The 21906-nt window shown below is 39.2% G+C and overlaps 1 long non-coding RNA gene across 1 annotated transcript in view; it reads right to left on the bottom strand.

Annotated features, from left to right (window-relative positions):
• LOC111771008 (uncharacterized) overlaps positions 1–21906 on the bottom strand; it is a 45274-nt gene that overhangs the window by 12584 nt on the left and 10784 nt on the right. Inside the window, exon 2 of the long non-coding RNA XR_011433742.1 lies at positions 18001–18191. This is a non-coding gene — a long non-coding RNA (uncharacterized lncRNA). The remainder of the gene's footprint in view (positions 1–18000; positions 18192–21906) is intronic.

The raw sequence follows: 21906 nt of genomic DNA, 5'->3' as shown, positions 1-21906 counted from the left end.
GATAAAGAGCAGTCTCTAAGGCAGTCAGAGCAAAAGGACATATTACAGAGGAGCCAAGAGAAGAATGACGGCAGTCTTCTTGTCAGAAGCTGTGTGAGTCAGAACACAATGGAGCAACATCTTTATGAACCGAAAGAACAAAACTGTCAAAAAGATCTGAAAAAATAAAGGATAAAGAAAGACTTCTTCCAACAAACAAAAACTGAGAAATGAATATGAGCAGACCTCCACTCCTAGAAATGTTAAGGGAATTTCTTCAGACAGAAGCAATATTACGCTAGACAGAAACTTGGATCTGCACGGAGAAACAAAGAGTGCCAGAAATGGCAAAAATAATGGGAAATGTGCAATTCCTTTTTAAGTCCTATGTTCTCTAAAAAGATAGGTGATTCAATAAAGCCTATAGGACAGGGAAGTAAAACGTAGCACAAGAGTGGCACGAAGATGGGAGGCAGGAATTGGGAGCGTACTGCTGTAGGATATGATAGTATTTGAAGGTAGACTGTAATTAATTAAAGATCAACCAACTTTACTAATTAACATTTGCAGAACCCTCGACCCCAAAACAGAACACAAAACTATGCTTTTGAGCCACAGCAGAAACGAACTAGACGTTAATAACAGAAAGATAGCTGGAAAATCTTTCAATATTTGGAAGGTAAACAACAAACTTCTAAATAACCCATGGGCCAAAAACCGAAGACTCAAAGACAATTAGAAAATATTTTGACTGGAATGCAAATGAAAACTATTGGTGACATGCAATCAGTATTATAGGGAAATGATTAAATTATGGATCCCACCCATTATCTAGGCTCCCCTGTTGGTTTCTAGGTCATTGCCTAGAGGCTTCTTTTTCTACCAGAAACTACGGTAAAGCAAAAAGAAAACAAAAAATCCAAAGAGGCTCGGTCGATATCCATAAAAGTGAACTGAGGCACAAATGAAAGAAGTTGTCAAATAGAGTTTTTTGAAATAGAGGTAGACAGTGGAGACCATGATTTTAGGGGGAAGCCACTGTGGGGCACAGAAGAGAACTTGAAGAGAAAAGTGTCTAAACTATATTTCAAAGAGTTTTGCTGCATATTAAAAATATACTCCAACTTAAATATTTAATCAAAAGACTAAGCAAAGATTTAAGTTTCTTTTGATTTTAGTTTTCTGAAGATGGCTGTTTCTTTGAATGTGACTCTAAGAGAGCATGAGGCCCATTCAGCCAGAAACAGCCCTATCCATTCCCCTTTCTTTCATCCATTTCATGGAACAGTTTTTCCTTCTTCCACATTCTCCTTAGGCTGCAGGTTGTTCTTTTGTAATTTATGTTCTTCCCGAATGCCTCTCCGGATATTCATTTTAGTTTCCTTGGCTTTACAAGGAAAAGCCTCTATGAGGAAGAGGCCCCAGGCATTCCTCTGCCCAGGAAGGATTGAATTCCCTAAGCCCTCTAGAGTGGCTCTGGACATCTCATTTGAGAACATATAAGCTTTCTTGCCATCAGGCATCTGGATACTCGAGCATTTTGAAATCCCATACATCCTCCTCCCACAGCCACTGTCAGCCAAATGATGAACACATGATTCAAATGAACCCAGGAATTTGAATCCAGAACATAAAGACACACAGTTGGAAGATAGCTGAGGCTGAGTCATTTTGCTGGCAGCCTCCAAAGGGGACTATTCCAGGAATTCCTGGTACTGAGATCCCTGGAACTGCCCTAGTCTGGGTCTTTCTGAGACTGTTTTTTTTCCCTTCAATTATGCATTTTCTTGTATCATTCCAATCAGTTCTTCACTGCCTGAATTAGCCAGGATCTGTTTCTGCTGTTTGCAAACAAAGGACCATAAGTGAGACAAGTGACAACATAAAAATGGTACTGAGTGCTGTGCCAGATTCCTTTGAGTTGAGCCTACTTGTGCTGATGTAGGCTGTGTGATGATTCAGTGCTCCCACAATTTTCCTTGCTTGTTCTCCTTGAAACCTCTGATCTTACAATATGCTGAGACATCATTTGTCCCTGACTTGGTGCAAAAACATTATTTATTTTAAGTCCACATTTTTTCTTTCTTATTAATCGGTGCGTCAAGTAGTGGTACTTGACACCATAAGAAACCACTTGGATCATAAAAGTAAATAGCATCCCTTAGTTATAAAGTGGACATTCAAATAATCCAGAATTGGTTTATGTTAATTTTTTGACATTATCATTGAAATGAAAGCACATCACTTAAAAAAACTTTAACAAGTGTGTTGTGGTAGACCTGTATTTTCTGTTATATCATACCTCAGTGGGGATCAGGTTCAGCCTTGATAAATGTGTAGTTGAGTACCATAAGCTTAGAAAGCTAACATGCAAGGACATGAGCAGAAAATTCACATAAAAGGAAGCACAAATGGACAATAAACCTAGGAAAGTGTGTTCAATCTAAGTAAGATCAAAGGTATTTAATGTATCAATCATGACGGTCCAGGTTAATACTACAATAACACTCAACCACAAATGTCAGTGGCTTAAAACAGCAAAGGTTTATTTTTTGCTCATATCTATCATGGCTTAGCTGGATGCTTTGTTCCGTGGAATCGAATAGCATGGCATGTTCACTTTAATCAATTAGGGGACTGAGGCCACTTCCCAGAATATTCCTGGCAACCAATAGCCAGATTGAAAGAGAGATCTGTAGAGTCTTGCACTAGCAATGAAATACTCAGCCCAGAGTGACACATATCATGTCTATTCACAATCCAATGACCAGAACAGGCCACATGGCCCCGCCTAACCTCAAAGTCCATGAAATTCAATCCTATTATATGTTCAGGAGGTGGAAAGTCAGAAATATTTTGTAGGCAGCATTAATGACTCCAACATGTAATCAACACAATAATAAGCTGTTATTTTTCAGCTATCAGAATGGCAACTTCATAAAGATAAATAAAACAACTGTTACCAAACCAGGTTCATTTTGCCTGCCACATGGTAGGCCAATCACTGAGATGACAAGTTTTGTAGCAGAAAAAGTGTTTATTCATGAGGCAGCCAAGCAAGGAGATGGGAGAACAAGTCTTAAATCTACCTCCCCGAAAATGGGGATTAGGGATGTTTATGGGCTAGAGGGGCAAGGTAGTCTGAAGTGTGGGAATAGATGATTGGAGGAAAGCAGAAGAGAGGTAACTGATGATCTGCACAAGTGTAGTCAAGCTTCATGGCTATTCTTAGGACCTATGTTCACAAAATAGTGGTGTTAGCATGATCTAGGGGGGGCTTTTGGCCCCCTGACATCAAAGGGTCACCTATGGGGCATTCTGTCTCCCCTGTTGAGGAGTTGGTGGTCTTAACCAGCCTGAGCTGGACAAGGAGTGGACTAAAAACAACCTAAGTGCCTGTTATGATGGTGACCCAAGCATCAGAGATGTTATCTACAGGGGAGACTTTAGTGAGCATTATCTAACTACTTTTGCAAACAGACAACTAACTGAGTATAGTTAAGCAAGCTGGCCCTCGGTTTCACCCGGTCTCAGCAAGTGTGTGGAAATGAGCACTCTCATACATCAGGAACGAACATGTGCACATCATTTCTGGGGGCAGTTTGACAGTATACACAAACACACGCACACACGGTATGCATATACTTTACCCTACAATCTCACCTCTAGGAATTTAACAAAATTTTACAAAACATTCATTACAGGATTGTGTGTAACAGTGGAAAATAGTGAACAACCCATAAATGCAACAGCAGAGTAATGGCTGAACAGCTTAGGTTACAGCCATTTGACTACATATTATGGATCCATTAAAATTATGTTCGCAAAGAATTAATAACTAAGCAAGATCTTTATTTTATAACCTTAAATGACATAAGCAGCCTATACACGTTCAGTATAACTTCTCGCTGCTCTCTGCAAGTGGAAAAAAGCCCCTCAGAATTCTCCCTGCCTGCCTTTCAACCATCACAGGTCCTTCAGCAGAGGCTGTATATCTGCTATTAGGGACCCCATCAGGGCTGCCCTTCCATGGGTGACCCTTAACACTGTTTCATAGCTCAGCTGTTCAGCATCCAGAGAAGCTATGCTGGGAGCAGGATGGTGGATGTTCATAGAATGGCTTCCATTTCCCTGGAGGCTCATTGCTGCTCAGGCCTGCGGAAGAGAGGAAAGTACTGACTCCATTCCCAGAGTCCTTCTTATGATTGAGTTTTCCTTCCCTAAAGAACCACTCCTGCTCTCTAGAGATTAGCGCTTTTTTTTTTTTTTAAGATTTTATTTTTCCTTTTTCTCCCAAAGCTCCCTGGTAAATAGTTGTGTATTTTCAGTTGTGGGTCCTTCTAGTTGTGGCATGTGGGATGCCGCCTCAGCATGGCTTGATGAGCAGTGCCATGTCCGCGCCCAGGATTTGAACTGGTGAAACCCTGGGCTGGTGAAACCCTGAGCTGCTGAAGCAGAGCACATGAACTTAACCACTCAGCCATGGGGCTGGCCCCGAGGATTAGCACTTCTTCTAACTTTGGTTCTTCCTTCCTTTCTTCCTTACTTGTTTCCTTCTGTCCCTCCTTCCTTGTTTCCTTGAAAGAATCATTTATTGAGGAGATTTAACCATCAGCTCTGTGTCCTGTACTAAGAATACCACAATGAACGAGATACTCTCCTTGCCCCCATGGAGCATTCTATTTATTGGGAAAAAGAAGGAAAAGAGACAGATGCAATATATCCCTGTGGTAGGCATCTCTAAGACTGCCCAAATGACTCCTGCTTCCTGGTATTCACATCCTTGTGTAATTCCCCTCCTGAGTGTTGGCTAGACTTAGGGATTTGTTTCCAACAAATAGAATATGGCAGAGCAATGGGATGTTACTTCTGAGATTAAGTAATAAAAAGACTCTGGCTTCTGTCATGGGTTTCCCGCAGCACGACCTCTCTCTCTCTCTCTCTCTCTCTCTCTCTCTTTCTCCTGTTGCTCTGGAGGAAGCAAGCTGCCATGTGCCTCACCACTATACTGCACAACCAGTGTCATTTGTCAGAAATAGAAGATACTTGTAAAATAATCACAAGAAAAGCAAACCAATGCTTTAAAATCCTAACAAGACAAGATGGTTTGCTGAAAGCGCTGAATCTAAGACCTCCTTGCTCCCTCTCTCTGTGTCACTCTTAAGGAGAGAAGTGATAAAAACTTAGTGCCATTCTGAAATTTTATCTTTGATGTGATCAGAAGTAGGTTAAGGGAAATTGAAAGAGGACTCATATGATTCTATTTTAGTTACTGCTGTTATCCATATACTACTAAAATTCATCTTTTATTCATGAAGCACTTTGAAAACACTCCCCTACACTAACCAGCCAAGACACTCAGCCGCAAATAGGGGTCAGCACTCCTCAGGCAGGGAAAGCTGTTTTTTAAGGCAGACCTATGGCATAGTTCTGCACCTGGGTGCATGGCACAGTGACGTTCCATGAATTGACACGGTGTGTTACCACATTTTGATCGATATATGAAATTGATTCCCCCCTCCAGCTGAGGATACACATTTTTATGTATGTGTGACAGAAGGCCCTGCCAAGTGAGTTGGGTAATGGGTATCCCACTCTCTATTCTTAAGAAACATCACCTCTCTGTGGGAACAGTGAACTGGAACATTGTCAGGGCTATCAGCACAAATGGCTACATAGCAATAAAGGGTGACCCAGTGAGTAGTAAAATAACTCTAGAAATGCCTTCCATCTTTCCCAACACTCACTTTTTAAAAACCATCATTCACCTTTTAATGCTTTTGAGCACACTGCTCAAACTTCTAGAAATAAAAAATGTGCCTAAACCTCCCATTTTAGGGTTAAGAGTTAAGGCTCTCAACTCTAAAGTATGAAAAAGTTCAAAGTTTATAGGAGGCAGAATCCTTCCACAACCAAATTAAATTTCAGAATTCTTGCCATAAGGGTTGTGTTTTCATGGGAACAAACACTTCTTATTCACTTGTTCTGTCAAAACAATAAAATACGACTAGTGATTTGCAGAGATAAAATTCTTTCTGAAATCCTTCCTAACATGCCACTTGATCTTTTTTTCTAAGATATATTGTGAAAATCACTTTGAGCTTATAAATGATTTGTTCCAAATGACAACAGAGAATAACATTTCCTAAAGAAACAGTGTTTTTCCCATTCTCAGAATTTTGGAATCTGCTTGATATATTTCTAGACAAATGAGATCAAACAACCAAACGGTATATTCATGCCCCAGAAGGGCAGGGGTGAGGTGGAAGAGTGCAGGACAGCAGTTAGGGGCATAGTTTTGTGCATAAGAACAGAAGAAAAGGTACAGAGTTAGAGAATTGTTATTACTTTTCCTATGGTGCAGAACTGGGCCAGCTGGGTGCCTGGAGTGAGCTTGGCAGAAAATCACTTGCTTCCCTATGTGGTTATGTTCCACAGGACTTTCTGTCCACATTACTGTTTGAGTGAATGGCCTATTTGGTAAACTCAATGCCACAGTATTTCCACATACCCAAATTAGAAGAAATATGCTGACCTAACATATGAAAATCCATTGAGATGACAGACTTGGTTCTTTTCTTATTTAAATTTCGAAAGAGATACTTGCCTAGCATCCCCAAAAAGACTTAAATAAGTATCTAACACTGATTGAAATGTTTGTGTCCCAGACAGGAAAAAAATGAAAATAAGTCACGAGAAGAGATTGCATAGGAGAGAATCAAGTACCACTTTCTTTCCTAGGAAAGATCTGTGACTCAATCATCACCATTTTCTGGCCTCTAAGAAGGAGCTTCCCAAGAAGCAAAATAAGTTCTTTTTGCTTAAAAGTTCAAATCAAGCATAATTATATTTAATTGGGACATTAATAATTGAGGAAAAAGGAAAGAAGAAAAAGGACATTGTCATACTCTAGCAGGCCAGCCTCAGGGCATGCAGGACCTCAGGAACTGTCTAGTGGGGAGGAGGTTGAGCTGGACTTAGGCTCAGGAACATGATATGGCTGTGGATCTGATCCCCAAGAACACTGGGTGATGGGCCAAGCTGATGTTCAAAGGGGAGGGATAAATGATGCAATTGCATCCAATGCTGATATCGAAGGGGGTGCAGTTTACAGGTGGAGCATGTCATCAAAGGTCTCCATACGCAGGCAATGCTTCAAATTAGCAGGGAACTAATATCAAGCTTACAAATGGTTCCTCTTTTTAGAGTATAACCCTAGCGGGCAACTCGAGGGTCAGTGGAGAGTCTCCAGTCCTCCAGGAAGAGGACTGGTGAGACTTGGCAGTGCTCCAGCAGAGCAGTGCTGGGCTCTATTTCTCAGGGAAATTGAGGCAGTTCAATCATACAAATCCCACAGTGAGATTTAGGGGAATGTTATAACTCAGTGAACCCCCACAGGCATCAGAGGTACCGAGTCTACAGCAAAACACCTATTTTCAGAACCCACCCACTTGCAAAGGTGGGACTCAATGACACCAACTTTGAAGGCAGGAACTGACATTAGTGTTAGGAAACCAAGCACCTTTGCCATGGCACGGAGGATTGGCAACACTCATGGAGGGTGTGCTGTGTGACACCCCTGTACCACATTTTATAGAAAGGAAGTGTAAAAGAATTTATAGAATTCCAAATGGCCAATAAACAAATGAAAATGCCCAACCTCACTGGCAATCAGGGAAATGTAAGTTAAAACCACAATGGATATAATTTCATACCTACCAGGTGTACATAAGAATGTTACTGCAGCATTGTAAAAACATTAAAATTTAAAAAAAATTAAAATTCATCAATAGGATGGATATTTGACTTAGTAACAAATCCTTACAGTAATTTAAATTTTGTATTATATTTTGCAATGGAATGCTATAAAAATGCAGTAAAGCAGTGAACATGAATGAACATGAGCTAGCAGTGAAAACCAAAAGCATATTCATGAAATATTTAATAACATATTTCTAGTGCAACACAAGTTTAAGTTAAAGAATATATCTAAATACCTGAGTTAATGCAGAAAAGCACTTTATTCCTACTTCTAACATAACAATCCCGAGGTTATATTGCACATTTTTATTTAGGTGCCTAGTGGCCCAATATGATGGTAAGATCTTTGAAGGCAGGAATCCAGCAGAATGCCTTAACAGAATAAGTACTAATTAATGTTAGCTGAATGAGTTAGTCAGTAAGTGAGTAAAGAGTTAAAGAGACAATTGTGTCAGTTGCTTAATTTCATCATTTGGAGCAAGGTCAAAGTCACCATTGCTAATCCTTGGTCCCTGCTCCTCCTTCTGTCCAACCTGGCCTTTTTCTAGAATCCCTGAGCTTCCCCCCTTACTCACTTGTTGCACCAGTCAGGGCAAGTTGGGAGAGAGATAATCTGTCCCTGTAGCTCACTCTCTGTCCACACTTTTCATCTCAGCTTGGACCGTTTGGGACTATCCCCAAGCACAATGAGATGTCTTTGAGATGACCTTGAGAATAGATCACGTTTTTCTATGATGTGTATTGGCGTATGTGCGTGTGTTCTCACGTGCATGTGCATAGAATACCAGCATGGGCTGAATGTTGAGCTTTCCCTCTACCATATCACCCCTAATTTTAGGGACACTCAGAAGACTCATGCACAGAAGAGTAAATAAAAGAAACAAAACGTAAACACTGGCTGCTCTCAGAGCATGTTGATGGGCCTTGACTATAAGAGGCATTTCAGGGATATACCCAGAACAAATCCAAAGAGTAACATGTGCCAGGAGGGATTGAGGCCTTTAAAATTTCTTAAAAAGACAATAACTAAAGGAATGTTCAAGGTGTATTTGAAGGAGGAGAAACAAGAAAAAGGATAAACCTACTGCCAAAGGAAGACGATGCAGTGTTCACAGATGGCACAGAGAAAATGGAAAAACCTCACTTCATTTTGCTTTGATCTTCAAAAACAGCATTTCCCAAAGTGGGTCCCACAAAATGCTATTTCTTTAATAGGTTTTGCAGGAAGAAGAGTTGCATGTTGGGAAATTCTGGGAAAATACACAGATTTCTTAACCGCTGGAGTTTTTGGATGCTTTAAGATACTACAGTGTTCTTTGAAACCCAAAGAGAGGGGTAGAGTCTTCACTGCAATTCAGACTTGTGTAATAATTGACACTTTTTAGCTGGAAGCATCTCATGGGCCTAGTGCAGAACACACTTTCATAAACACTCTTTAAAAGCAAGAAGAATGGTCTCTAGCAAAAACAGGTAGACTAAATAGTGCAAAGAAAAAACTGCATTAGGAAACTACAGTTTTGTTTTTGAGGAAATCTAAGAGAGAGAAACAGTACTTCACCATTTTCAAGTATTTCAAAACTGTCAGCCCAGAAAGTACGTTCCAACTACTAAAATAAGTTTTGAGAAGTAAAAGAAGATGTTAAAGATTCCACCAGACTGGAAATGAGCAAGTCATATATCCAAAGAAAGGTTTTAAAAACTTGAGACCATGGTCTGGCCCAGTGGCAAAGTGGTTAAGTTTGCACCTTCCGCTTCAGTGGCCCAGGGATCACGGGTTCGGTCCCGGGTGCGGACCTACGCACCGCTTGGCCAGCCATGCTGTGGCAGGCGTCCCACATATAAGGTAGAGGAAGATGGGCATGGATGTTAGCTCAGGGCCAGCCTTCCTCAGCAAAACAAGAGGAGGATTGGCGGCAGATGTTAGCTCAGGGCTAATCTAAAAAATAAATAAATAAATAAATAAATAATAAAATAAAAACTTGAGACCAAAATGCGATCACCATTTTGATCTAGGATAGATTTTCATTCCATTATGATTCTTCTTTTGCAAGTGACAGAATCAATGTACTGGCGGGACTTTTACTGGGAAGAAAGAGGAGAGACTAGAGACTCAGGCTTGAAACCAGGGCAGGAACCACGGAAGCCGTGGGCACTAGAGCCTGAAAGACACGCTGTCTTTTCCCATTTCCATGGCTGAAATGAATTCCTTCAAATGTTTTTCCCTCTATCAATTACTCTATTAAAGACTCCAAGTCCTAGGAAGGGAGTCCAGCTGGAATTGTTTGCTTCTCATGCCTGCCTCTTGGCCAAGGAAGAGCTGGGCACCAGGAATGCACATAATGGGGAGAATTACCTAAAACAAAGTGGGTGCTTGGTGGGAAGGGAAAATGAATGGAGAGTGCTGAAAATCAACAAATTCCCACTACATGTTTCCTAAGAACAAGTTGTATCAAATGAATCTTTATCATTGATTCATTGCTTATATTGAATTCATCCATTCATTTATAAATATTAAGTATGAGCCAGTAAACACAAGGCACTAAGGTACACAACTCCCTCTAGTCTCTTGCTTAAAACCTTCAATGGTTTACACTTAGGATAAAATACAAAATCCGTAACGTGGCCTCTAAGGCCCCAGAGCATCTAGACTCCTGACTCTCTGTCCCATCCCTTTCCGCTTGCCCCATCCCTTCCAGCCCCAGTGGCCCCAGGCTTCCCACACAGCGCTGTGACTGGCAGGCACATTCTTCTCACTCAAGCCTGAATATTCTGAGTGACTCCTGGTCTTCATGGGCCTCGAGTTAAATGTTGGCTCCTCAGAGAAGTTCTGCTCCACCCTCAGTCTGATTCTGTCTCTCCTGCTGTTCTGGGCCCTGGAACCCTGGTTTCTTCTTTCATAACGCAATCTGCATTGTCCTATTTTTCCTGTTGATTTATGTAATGGCTCTCTTCCTCAGAAGATGGCACACCTCCAAATCCAAGGACTACATCTATTTTGTTCATTTCTAAATGTAATATCTAACGCAGACCTTGACCAGTGTTGGCACACAAGAAATACTGGTCAATGAAGATTCAGAAAGGAAAATGAACTCTATTTACATGGAGTCTGTGTTCTAGGGACAAGAAATATGCTATCACGGGGGTAAGTGCAGTCCTAGAGGGTTGTAGAAAGTACCAAAGGAACACCCGGAAGGGAAGGGTTATTTTGGCCATGAGGCAATTTCACAATGCCTCCCTTCAAATCCTTGTAGATTTCTTCAGTTGGGTGAAATGAGGGGCAGAGGGCAACAGCAGGTGGCAAATGCACAGAAGGAGGGAGAAGGGAGAGGGTGGTTTGAGGGGTGCAGCTTTTGGGTGAGTGCAACAGGATTATGGCTGTGACCCTCTCTGCAGCATTTGTAACCAAGACTTGAATAGACAGAAAGAATAATTATCAAATCTGCACATGACACAGAACTGGGAAGAATGACTAATGTGCTGTCTTGTCCTGAAATTCTATTTCATCAGCTTTGCTTTAAACACGCATTCTATATTGCATTCCTTAATGGAACATTTGCTTTCCATTAATTAGTAGTGCCTTTGTGTTTAAATATATTTGTAATTAAATTCAAATGACTTGGAAAATGGGGTTTCTAAGAGAATCAATCAACGACTTGATATACTGGAATGTTAAATATTTTACAAAGTTAATTCATGATGCCAGAGTTAAAACAAAAACATAAAAACCAAAGGCTTCACATTCCTTTTTCAAACTCATGTGCTATCAGCCTTTCAATCATTACCATGACATGATTTTTATTAAACTCTTACTTTTCTTTCATTTACTCAATTAGGCCTAAATTCAATGTTTTAGCAACACCATGAAAGGACCATTAGCCAATTTATGCTTACTCAGTTGTTAAAATGAGGTAATAAAAACCACTTACCCTTTCCTCCCTCCTCCCTCTCTCTTTCCCTTCCTCCCTCCGTTTGTCCTTCCTTCTTCTTTCCACAAACTTTTAGTAAGATCCTAGTGCTAGCCTGGAGCTCTGCTGGGTGCACATATTTTCAATACATATAATTCAAGATTATTCAAGATTATTTAACCAGCTTTGTCCAGAATGAGTTTAACATGATTCAATTGGCCCATTATAGTACACATCCAAAAACATCTCATCCATTTTCAAACTCCTTATTTCAGCCCAATTGGATGTAGCAGGATTGGCGTTTCCCCAACTGCCTACATTTGTCCATAGATACTGATTCACCACCAGGCAGCTCTTGGTTAGCTTATTGTTCGCTCCTACTTTGGCTGAGAGCAAAATAAAAATGTACTCAGCTGACTCTTAGTGAATCACTAGGCCTTCTTTTCATTTCACAATTCTAGTTCTAGCTAAGGCTGGAATAAGCAGTTCTCCACCTAGCAACTGTAATTAAACTCATTAATTAAAAAAATACACATAGACCATACTACATTAATCAAAGTGGTTATAGGTTGTATCTACTATAACATGGGAATCAAACAAGTACATAGTTTATTGTGTGACCTATTAAACAAAACTGGGCTCATTTAATTTATCTGCTATATCACTGTGGACCTGCTTCTTTGTCTTCTGCTGTTTTTAGAAATGTTTTCCTTTCTTGATTTGTTGTTGTTGGTATTTAGGAGACCACCCAGGTCTTCTCGAGTGAGAACAGAAGACAAAAATTTGTTAGTGCTGTACATGACGTTCACTAACATTCCACTGACACATGAAAAAATGTCCTGGAGAGTATTATCTAAATTTGAGTTTCCCTAAATCATTTATTTTAAAATAAACTAGAAAATTTTGCATGTTTAGCAGAATTACTTTATAAAGTGAAGCCCTGGGTAAATCTAGCAGACTTTCATGGATGTAGATTGAGATTTTCCTCTTGATAAGAATTTAAAATACAGCCTCAGAGGTGTAGACAATGGGTGAGGAGCAGCCCCCCATTTTAAAGAAGGGCTCTCAACATATCTGCACAGGCCTGAATATGAGATGAACATTCCAGTCCAGCAACCACCACTTCCAATAGCCTTTAGTAGAAAAGGCCAGAGACTTATTCAGGCAGATGCATCTTCAGAGGAACTTCACAAGAAGAGACAGCACAGCAGCATTTCTTCCCAGGTCTGCATGGGACATTGCCTGTCCCAAGGGAGCCAAGTGAAGTGAGGCAGTGATGACCCCCTTAGAAGCGGGAGTGCTAGGGAGAAAGGGATGCCAAACTACCACTGGCTGGCCAGATGCTTGCTGGGCCGGAGCAAGGTGTATGCCGGCCCTGTGGAACTACAGGAGTAGAAGGCAAGCAAGTTTGGGGAGAATTTAACAAGGGTCCCCTAGAGTTTGAGGGGTAGAGAGAAATCTGCAAACTAGAGGCTGCCCTGGGAGCAAGTTACACTTCCCCATTTGATTGAGTAGGAATGCACAGTGTTTCCCATGGACCGAGGGGACACAGTGGAGACTGTCCACCAAACGCAGTGAAAGGACAGGCTGTGCCTGACAGTTGTAATAGGAGGGAGCAGGGAGGGGGGAGATTTGAATTGGATGAGAAATTAAAGTTTAATTTAGACTGGATGGGAATTTTCCATAGCTGAAAATGAGACTCTTCTCATATCTGAAAGTGACCCCAAAGGTACGGGATCTGTCTGAAATGTCACTGGAGGCAAAGAAGGGAGATCTTCTTTGAAGGCAGTGGTGGCAGATGAAATGGCAGTTTACTGATTATAATCACTGATTCAGCACATTTAATAAAGCCATTACACAGTTTATTTAAAAAGTAAGCTGTCACACCATCAATGGAGTATTCTTTCAAAAATAAAAAAAAGAATTTTTTTGAACCTGAACTTAATCAAGCCTCTTGAACTAACTACCAGCTTACGGGAAAGACGGGAGATAGAAGAACCTGTTAATAACACCAGGAGGATATGTCAGCCAAATGTAGAATGTTAGAAATTCCATAGGACAAAAGGTCTCTTTTTTCTTCAACAAACACATGGAATAGAGGAAAAGAATTGTTATGGAATTGTCATAAGTTAAAAGAAACTTAAGAGAATATCTGACATGTGTAATATGTGCACTGTGTTTGGATTTTTATTTGAACAACTGTAAAAAGATATTTTTGAGACAATCAGGGAAAGTTAAACTTGGATTGGATATTAAAAACATTAAGAAATTATTATTAATTTGGGAGGTATGATAATGTTATTTTTTTCTTTTAGGTTGTCAAGCACCAGAGAAACATACTGAGTAATTATAGAGGAAGAGATCTGATGTCTGGGATTTGTTTTGAAGTACTCCAGGAGAAAATAATAAAAAATAAACACAAATTAAAATAAAATAAAATACTCCAGGATGAAAGGAAAAAAATGTTTGAATTTGGGGAGAGGATTGACGAAAAAAGAATGGTGCAATGGGAATAATTGTTGAAGCTAGGTAATGAGTGCATGAAGCTTCATTATACTATTCTTTCTATTTTTGTAGGTATGAAATTTTCTATAACAAAATGTTAAAAAATAAAAATAAAATAAAGTAACTGTTTAAATAGCAAATATCTTCACTTTTATTTATTTATATTTTTGTGAGGAAGATTGTCTCTGAGCTAACATCTGTGCCAATCTTCCTCTATTTTTTGTGGGACCCCACCACAGCGTGCCCTGACGAGCAGTGCTAGGTCCGTGCCCAGGATCCGCATCTGCAAACCCAAGGCTGCTGAAGCAGAGTGCATGAACTTAACCACTACACCACCGGGCCATCCCCCCTTTATTTTTATTTCTATTTTTTAAGGTCTGGCTGTGGTATGGCATAATGGTTAGAAGTTCAAACGCTGCAGTTCAAGTGCACTTTGAATGTGGCTACAACTATCATTAGTTATGTGACCTTAGGCAAGCCACTTCACTTTATAAGCTACCATTTCCCCAGCTGCAAAGTGAGAATAATAATAATGCTTATTATTGTTGCTACAAGGATTTAATGAGATGATACGTGTAAAATATTAACAAAGCACAGAGCTGCTGTGAGTCTTAGAGTAACCAGGAATCAGGAACCCCTGCAAGTAGGCACACAGTGAGTACAAGTAACAGCCTAGTCAGATTGAATTTTCACTTCTCTCTGTGTTTCCATTTTAAGCTACTATCTTTGATGCGATAATTGCCTGTTACCTTAAATCTGAAACTGTAATGTAGAAGTGAAAACGTACTTAGGCAGAAAACCTTAGGGGTGGAGAACCGGCTTTATATATCGTTACCTTGGAATGCACCCAGACCTGACCTTTGATCAGTTAGAGTTCTCTGATTGCGACTCACACAAACCAATTCTGAACAACTTAAGGAAAAAAAAAAAGGGTATCTGGATCTGGGAAGGCAGACTAAGGGCAAGCTCAGGAACCAGAAAACTCTAGAGATCCAAGCAGCATGAAGTCATAATGTTTAGTTTCTTCAGGTTGTCACAATCAGGATGAATGATCTTCAACTATTGGGAAGTCTCTCCATCACTGTGTTCAAGATTTCAGTTTCAGAGAGACAGCATCTGAGTGGCCCAGTTTGCGTCACATGCCCAGCCTTGGTTGGAATGGAGAGGGAGTTGGGTACCTCTAATGAAAGTCCTATCAAGACTGTATCCAAAGATGGAGGGATTGTTATCGCTGTCAGGCCGCTAGTTGTTCCCTAACATTCATTCTTCCCCTCTTCCATGGTAATAGAGTTTTAGCTGGTCGAATGCCTGCCCAGATAGAGACTACACTCCCCTGCCTTCCTAGAAGCTCTGTGTGGCTATGTGACTAACTTATGGCCATGGGCAATAAGCAGAAGTAATATGTGACATGTCCGGGTTCTGCCCTTAAGAGAATTGGACATATGTTCCTTGAGTCTCTTTAATCCCTTCTCATTGCTGAGAGAAGGCCAGAACTGAAATAGCAACCTCGGACCAATAATAGAAGTAGGACTGCAAGATTTAGCAAATAAAAATACAGAATGTCCAATTAAAAATGAATTTCAGATAAATTCTTTTCTTAAAAAATAAATGTCCCATGCAATATCTGAGCATAGGTTCAATGTATATTGTTAAGTGAGAATAGAGCAAGGAACTGGATAGTATGTACACATTGGTTAATGACCTGCACGCTAGTATGTGTTAAAAAAAAAATCTAGTCTATGTTTAAATACGACCATTCTGGCTGTGATAGGATCAATGACTTAGAGGGGAAGGAGGGGCAGGAAAGAGACAACAGTCACCTAGACAAGGTGGCAACATTAAGAATGGAATGGAAAAGAGAAGACAATTGATCATATATATTCAATATCAATACACGTGTTTTGAGGATAAACTGAATTGTTATCAGTAGTTTTCAAATAGTGGGCAGAGTATAAAAATATGTGGGACTTCCGCATTCTACCTCATACATTTCTGCAATGTCTTAATAGGAAAGATTGATATTTTTGACTTCCTAGAAATAAGAAAAACTATGTGTGTTTAAAGGTATCATGAGAAGTAATAAATGCAAACTTGGGGAAATTATTTGCAAAATATATGCTGCACAAAAGCTTAATAATCCTAATACTACATAAAGTGCTCTTGCAAATCCAAAAGACAGGGATTAGCATATCAGTCGAAAGTGGGCAGAAGACACGAAAGTCACAAAAGAAACACAAATTTCCAATAACGGAAAACATTCAATCTCATTAATCAGGAGAGAAGTGCATATGACACCTAGATCGTATTTTCCTCCTAAATTGGCAGTTTAAAAAAAAAACAATCCCAACGCTGATTATGCAAGTTCCTTGAGGCAGGCTGTTATCAGAGAGTGGGATTCGGGAGTTTAGTTTGTCTACAATGAAGGAACTGCCAGTGACGACAAATCCAAAGACGGTCCCGGGAGTAGGTCACACATTGTGAATGGGATGACAGTGGCCAAGCTATTGGGAGATCACAGTGTCAGGTGGGTTATCAACGTTGTTTAACACAAACGACAACAATAACTATCTGTTAACTGAGTATTTAAAATGTGCCAGGCAAATGCTGATTGCTCAAAATTTTTATTGAAGGAGGTGCTACTTTTCTCCACACCTTATCAGGAAAGAAACTAAGTCTTAGAAAGGTTAAGTAACTTGCTAGCTTTCCTGCATTTACATAGGTGGCATATCTGAGATTTAAATGACTCAGAAACCCGTTTCTTAACCACTGTGCTGTACTTCATTCATGCACACAGTGTTAATTAAACACCACGCGCTAGGCACTAAATTAGGAACTGTAAGTGCAATAGAGAACAAAGTCCTCGTCTTTGTGTGGCTGACAGGCCGGAGGAAGATGAGATAGGTAAGCAGGCACTTACACTATAGGGCCATGTTGCTGGGAGTAGGGTTGCCAAATTTAGCAAGTAAAAATATAGGATAACCAGCTAAATTTGAATTTCCAATACATACCAAATAGTTTTTAAATATAAGTATGTTGCATGTAATATTTGGGACATATTTATACTAAAAATTACTCCTTGTTTATCAGAAATTCAGATTTAATTGTGTCTCCTATATTTTATCTTGCAACCTCAGGTGGGAGTATTGACACTATGGAGATCAGTAAATTGTACAAATCAGACACTGCTGCCCCTCCCCAGAGAGCTGGCTGTTAAGCGTTTGCCAGTACACAACTGCCTGAATCAACAACAACAGAAGACTAAAAGTCATAAGATGTAAAAAGATATACTAAGCAAATACTAACCAAAATAAAGGTGGTATGGCTATATTCATATCAGAGACTTTAAAACAAAAAACATTAGTCTGATAAGGATAAACACATTGATAGAAGATTCACTTCATTAAGATTTAATAATTCAAACTTGTAAGGGCCTCATAGCACACCTTTAAAATACATAAAGTAAAAGGTGGCAGAACTACAAGGAGACTCAACAAATCCACCACCATACTAGGAAATCTTGATATATCTATGTCAATACCTAATAGGTCAATCACAAAAGACATCAGTAGAAATACAGAAGATTTGAAAAATACAATTTACAAGCTTGATCTAATGAACACATATAACTCCTATACTATACCTCACAACTGCATTACATACATTCCTGTCAGGTGCCCGGAAAGCATTTATGTGAAAACTGTCCAGGGATATGGCCAAAAAGCAAGTTTGAATAATTTTTTTAAGAACTGGTACACGCAGACCATATTCTTTAAACAAAATGTGATTGAGTTAGAAATGCATTTTAAAAGATTTTTAAAAATATAGTATGCTTGGAAATTTTAAAACATACTTATTACAGGGGCCGGCCCCGTGGCCGAGTGGTTAAGTTCGCGTGCTCCACTGCAGGCGGCCCAGTGATTCGTTGGTTCGAATCCTGGGTGCGGACATGGCGCTGCTCATCAAGCCACGCTGAGGCGGCATCCCACATGCCACAACTAGAAGGACCCACAACGAAGAATGTACAACTATGTACCGGGGGGCCTTTGGGAAGAAAAAGGAAAAGAATAAAATCTTTAAAAAAACAAAACAAAACAAAACAAAACAAAAACAAAAACAAAAACATACTTATTACAGAAACACATGTCTCAGAGAAGAAATTATAATGGAAATTTAAAATACTTAAACTTGGATAGTAATAACAATACATATCAAAAAAAGAAGAAGAAAGTCTTAAAGGAAGATGCGTAGTTCTCAGTGCTTATATCAGAAAGAAAAAACGTACCTAAGAGATAATGAGCTAAGCTTCAAATCTAAGAGATTAGAAGAGAGAACAAAATAATAAAACCAATGATAGTGGAAAAAGGGAAATGATGATAAACAGAAGTTAAAAGGAGAGAATGCATAAATGAACAAATTTAGGAAAAATTATTAAAATCATAAATAACAAATTGAATTGGTACTTTAAAATCTTCTCCCACATACAAAGAAAATCCACCAGGCCCAGACAACTTTACAGGTTAGTTCTAACACTTTCAAGGACTAGAAAATGGGGAGAAATGCTCCCCAACCAATTTTCTCAAGTTGGGTATAATGGAGATTTCAAAACCAGACAAGTTCAGTGTCAGAAATGCAATTTATAGGCCCGCTCACTTATGGACATAGACACCAAAATCCTAAAACAAAATATTGCCAAACTGAATACCATAAGACATAGAAAAAGACCATAGAGCTTTGCCAAGTTGAATTGATTACAGGGATGCAGGGTTGGTTCCACATTAGAAAATCAAATAGTGCAATTCACCACATCAAGAGAGTGAAGGCAATATGATCACCCCAATAGATATGGAGAAAACACTGAATAACGTTCAGCAGCAATTCATGGTTTAAAAAGCAATCTTAACCTGATAATAAGTATCTAAAAAAATGCATAGAGCAAACAATACACTTTAATGGTTAGAATCATACGTTTAAAATCAGGAAGGAGACCAGGATGCTTGTCATCACCTCTTCTACATAAACATTTCAATGGAGGTCTTATCCAAAGCAATCCACAAGATAAAGAAATAATGACTAGAAATAGATTTTTTAAAAACTGCCATTATTCACAGAGAAAATAGCCTACAAAGAAAACACAAATGTATCTATTGATTTATTATTGGAAATAAAATAGAGTTTAACAGACTATTAGACCTAAGTTCAAAATATAAAAGGTTAATTACATTTTGATATGGCAGCTGCAGTTAGAAAGTGCAAAAAAATACATACCTGGGAATAATCTTAACCAAAGATGTGTAAGACCCTTTCATAATAAAGTGTAAGACTTTATTGAATGGTTTTAAAGAGGATCTAAATGAACGCAGAGACAAAACACGTTTATAGATTGGAGGATTCAATTTGAAGATTTAGTTTTCCCAAAACTGATGACATTGATTCACATCAATTTCAATTAAAATCTAAACAGGATTTTCTCTTTGTGGAATTTGTCAAAATGTTTCTAAAATTTATACAAAGAGCAAAGGCTAAGACTAGCAAAGTTAGACTAAAATAAGAATAAGTTGACATCAAGACATTACAAAGCTATAATAATTAAAATAATGTGAAACTGGCAAGAAATAGGCAAATAGGCCAATATAACAGAACGGAAAACCACCTACCTAAATTACATATATGTTTACATAAAAACCCAATATCTGACAGGGCTGGAAATGCACAGCAGTGGGAAGAAGTAAGAACAATTCAATAAATGTTACAGGTAAAATTGGTTATCCACGTGGGGAAAAAAATGGAAAATTGGATTTCTGGTTTATACCATGCATAAAATCAATTTCAGATGGATTAAGATTTTAAATGCGAAAGGCAAAGGCTTACAACTTTCAGAAGATAGTATAATGTCAGCATAGAGAAAGATTTCTCAAACACATAAAGGAAAATAATAAATTTAAATTTATTAAAATTGAGAAGTTGATTTATTTAAAAATAAAATAGAGTGAAAAGACAAGCCACAATCTGGGAGAAGATATTTATGACACACATGATGGACAAAATACTAATAATCAGAATATGAAAATGGATAAAAGCATAAATAGGAATTTCATAGAAGAAGAAACTCAAATGTCAAATAAAATTGAAAAAAGTGCCCAACCTCCCTAGGAAATGCAAACTGAATCCATGCTGATCCTCCTTTGACCTGGTTCTAGACATGCCATCCAGACTAGGAAGATTTGGACTCCTTGGGGCCCTGTGAGCTACAGTCACATTGGCAAGCATGGAAGCACCAGGGGGTCATGGTAATGCTGGTGCCATGTCTCAGCACAGGTTCAATTGTGACAAAAATCACCAGGTTACTTTGGGAAAATTGGCATGAGGCATCATCACCCCTGTGCCCAACTGTCAACCTTGACGACCTTTGTAATTTGATCAGTGAGCAGACAAAGGTAAAATGTTCTCAAATCAAGACAGGAATTGCCCCAGTCATTGATTTAGTGCAATTGGGCTATTGCAAAGTTCTGGAGAAGGAAAAGCAGCTAAAGCAGTCAGTCATGGGGAAGCCAAACTCCATTAGCAGAAGAGTTAAGGAAATTAAGAAAGTGTGTGTCCTGATGGTGGTCTGCAGTCACATCAGAAGGTTTATTAACTGTTATACATGTGCAAGCACACACATACGCACACACAGATACAAACACAATGAAATGCCACTTGAAAACACCTTATTGGTGAAAAATTAAAATTCTTACAGTATCAAATGCTGGTAAAGATGTGGAGTAAAGAGAATTTATTTACACTGATAGTGGGAGTACAAACAGAAACAACCACTTTGGAAAATAATTTGGCATTATCTGCTAAAGTTGTAGATGTGCATGTTACGGAACCAGGTTTAATTCTGCCTATTGCCTGGGAAGCCAAACACCAAGACGATGAGATTGCAGCAGAGAGAGGGTTTTAATCACAAGGCAGCTAAGTGAGGAAATGGGAGAATGAGTCTCAAATCAACCTTCCTCAAAATGGGGACTCAGGGATATTTACGGGGTTGGCAGCAAGGCGGTCTGAAGTGTGGAGATAGATGATATGAGGCGAGGAGAGGTGAGGTAATTGATGATCTGTGCAAGTGTAGTCAGACTTCACGCCTCTTCATAGGAGGCACGTTCACAAAATGGTGGCGTTGGCATGATCTGAGGGTGGAGTTTTTAGCCTCTTGATATCAAAAGGTTATGTACAGGATATCTACACGGGCCCAGTTAATGGGTTGGTGGTCTCAATTGGCCTGAACTGGACAAGGTGGTCCTAATTCCTGAAAAACAGCTCAAACACCCATTACCATAGTGACCCAGGGTCCAGGGAGATGTTATCTATAGGAGCCTAGTGGGAGTCAGATAGCATATTGCCTAAGCAGCACAATTAGCAATGGGCGGGTGAACAACCAAAAGCTATAATCAGTAATTGCAAAAAGGAAAAACAACTTTATTTACTAACTACTCAATCATCAATGGCTAACTCTTGACTGGTTTCATGCATACCTTAAATCCAGCAATTCCAATCCTAGGCATGTATCTTATAGATCCTCTTTTACATATACATCAGGAGACATGGACAAGAATGTTAATAGCAACATTGTTGGTAATAGCAAAAAGTTGGGAAAAATTCAAATGTGGACTGATGGAATTGATTTTGTGGCATAACTATCCAATGGTATATACACAAGAGAAAAAAATTAATGAAGTACAGCTACATACATTAAGATATTTGAATCAAAAGGCTT

Source organism: Equus caballus, chromosome 28 (genome assembly GCF_041296265.1).
Source record: "Equus caballus isolate H_3958 breed thoroughbred chromosome 28, TB-T2T, whole genome shotgun sequence".
NCBI lineage: Eukaryota > Metazoa > Chordata > Mammalia > Perissodactyla > Equidae > Equus > Equus caballus.
This window is presented reverse-complemented; position numbering and strand designations above follow the sequence as displayed.